The sequence below is a fragment of the Octopus bimaculoides genome, chromosome 4 (assembly GCF_001194135.2).
Source record: "Octopus bimaculoides isolate UCB-OBI-ISO-001 chromosome 4, ASM119413v2, whole genome shotgun sequence".
NCBI classification, from domain to species: domain Eukaryota; kingdom Metazoa; phylum Mollusca; class Cephalopoda; order Octopoda; family Octopodidae; genus Octopus; species Octopus bimaculoides.
Genome location: NC_068984.1, coordinates 17,601,219 through 17,604,532, shown reverse-complemented (window position 1 = coordinate 17,604,532; position 3,314 = coordinate 17,601,219).

Sequence of the window (3,314 nt, the reverse complement as noted above, 5' to 3'; positions counted from 1 at the left end):
ACATACATACATACATATATATATATACATATATATATACATACATACATACATACATATATATATATAGATATACACACACACACACATAGATAGATAGATAGATACATACATACATACATACATGTTTGTATGAAGTAAGAAAATATTTGTATTTCAGAAGATAATTATTTTGGAAGTGATTGATACTTGCCAGTAACTGAAGATAGAATTGTAAATATGTATATAATGAATGAATTATAGAAAGATGTGTGTAGAATGGAACCTTCCCAATATATTTTTGTCTTCATTGCTTTTGAAGAAAATTTTTTACAAAAGCCTTGATGTAATGGATTCTGCAGTAAAAACTATGCTTTTATCCAAAACCAATTTATTTTGTTTTTAACAAAGGATTAATAAAAGCCCGAGGCTCTGTGTGTTCGACAAGAGATCCTGCAAAGCCAATTGATTTGCTAGAAATGGCAGCTAAAATATCCCTCAATTAACAATTGTTTCTTTAACAAAGGATTGATAAAAGCCCTAAGTTGTGTGGGTTGCCAGGAGTTCCTATGACATAATTTGATCTACTAGAAATGGCAGCTAAATATCCATCAAATAACAAACGTTTTTTTTTTAACAAGCGATTGATAAAAATCCTCGGTGTGGTTGTTAGAGGCTTCTACATGTCATCTGACCTGCTAGAAATGGCAGCCAAATATCCATCAAATTAGAACAGACCATCTGAAGAGGAGGCCAGTTTCCATGATGCAGTTTTTGGTTATGTTGAGGACATACATTTGCGCATTTTCCAGGAGAGAGGTCCCTGGTGAGTTTGACAATTTGCAGTGACCTTCATGGTTCTTGCTGTATGGTGTTTATATCTAAAGATGAAGTTAAGTCAACAGTGTTTTCTTGACATGGTTAATCTTGTCCTAACTATGCACTAAAGAAGAATGGTCATTGTTGAAATGTTTTTAATCAAAGGGAATGAGAAGTTTGCTTGACAGAGGCTGACTGATGCCCAAATAATAATTACATTACATAACCAAAAATGGAGCCTCTATACGGCCATTCAATTTAATAATAATGAAATTAATTGTGTATAGTGTTCAGGTGCACTACAACTCATCAAAGGTGCATGTATAGTACGTAGGATTATATACAAAAGTAAGGAAAGTGAACAGTGTATGAGGGGGTAATATCAGGTGTAGTGTTGGCAAATTTCAGGAATCATGGAAGTTTTAAAGGATGCAATGTCTCGGCAACTAACAACTGATGGAGGTACTTTGTTCCATGCTTCAGCAACTCTGAGTGTAGAAAAAATTTTCTGAAACTCATGGGAGCTGTGCTGTTGTCTGACTTTGTAGGCATGCCCACGTGAGTTAGACACATGGAGCTCAAAAAGGCGTTCCAGGTGGTTGTTGACACAATGGTTAATAATTTTGTAGGTGTTTACCAAGTCAGTTGCCAGATGTCGGAGCTTAAATGTATCTTTGCCCAGGGAAGCAAGGCACTCAGAATATGGTAGATGCCTGATGGAAGATATTCGCTTGGTTGTACACCTCTGAACAGTTTCCAGGAGGTCAATGTCCTGAGCAAAATAGGGGTTCCAGACTGGTGATGCAAATTCCAAGTGTAGCCACACCATAGCCATATACAGCTTTAAATAGATAACTGGAGAGTGGCTGACAAAGGTCTTGCTGAGTGATGCCAAGACACCTTCAGCCTTCTTGGCAATTTGTGTGAAATAATTACCAAATATCCCTCTGATCACTCAATGACTTAAAATAAGATTGGACAGTCATGGTAGGATAGTCTTTAATCATATGTTTGTCAAGTCCGTGTTGATCTAGTGTTAAACATCAAATCATTACCAAGTCAGTATAACATTCATAACACTTAAGAATTTGCATTTGTTATCAATTCAAAATTAGGGATAATTAAGAAACATGCAAATGGATTAACTAATTTACATATTAAGAAATTAGTAATACATCATCACAGCAGGAAAATTACCAAATAAATAAATAAATAAATAAAACAACTAAACAAAAAAAAACACATGAAATAAAATCCCTCTGAATCACATTTCCACAATTTTAAACTGAAATCTTTGATAGTTTTAAAATTATTTTTCTTGAAATTTTCATGTTGTGTCAGCTTATTAGTGGTTTCTTAACAGTTTTCAAACTAAAACTAATATGCAAATTTGCTATGTGAACTAAGAAGCATATTTGATAGGGTTACAATTCTGACGGACTTAAATATGTTCTTATAAAGATTGTAAATCTAAGACTGCACAGAGTTTAATGTCTGTGCATGGTGTTGTGTTCTTGAAGTATATCCTCCTGGGTCTTGCTCCATAACATGTGGAGGCATGGCTGTATGATTGAGAAGTTCAGTTCCCAACTGTGTGGTGTGCAGTTCAATCCCACTGCATGGCAACCAAAGCCTTGTGAAGCAGAACTGAAAGAAGTCCATTATATGTATGTATGTATGTATGTATATGGATGCATACCCATCATTATCCTCATCATCATCCTAATTTAACGTATGTCTTCCATGCTGGCATGGGCTGGACAATTTGACAGGAGCTGACAAGTCAGAGGGCTGCACCAAGCTCCAATTGTCTGGTTTGGCAAGGTTTCTACAGCTGGATATCTGTCCTGACACCAACCACTTAACAGAGTGTACTGGGTGTTTTTTCACATGGCACTAGCATGGGTGTGTATATGCTTATATATATATGTATATATATATATATATATATATATATATATATATATATATATATATATACATACATACATACATACATACATACATACATACATACATACATACACACATCATCATCATCGTCGTCGTCGTCGTCATCATGTGGGCCAGTCAGGCGCTACTGGCAACGACCATGCTCAAATGGTGCTTTTTACATGCTTTATGGTACTTTATACATATACATATATGTTATAATTTAGAACAAACAGTACAAGGATGTCATTATAATACTCGGAGTTTCGAATGCCGGAGTGAAGGGCTACAATACATTCTCATCAGCTATTAATGACATCCTTTTAGTGTTTGTTCTAAATTATAACATGCATAAACAATCCTCTATTTATCTAATATTGAGGTCTCATTCTTTTGTTGTTACTTTTTATTATTAGTATTATCATTATATATATATGTATATATATATATATTTCTATATATCTATATTTCTATATATCTATATATCTATCTATATATAGGTGAAGTATATTTGCCACTTAAATATACTTCACCTTGTCGTGCAGTTACTGTTAATACCTCGTTCAGAGATTTAACATATCTAT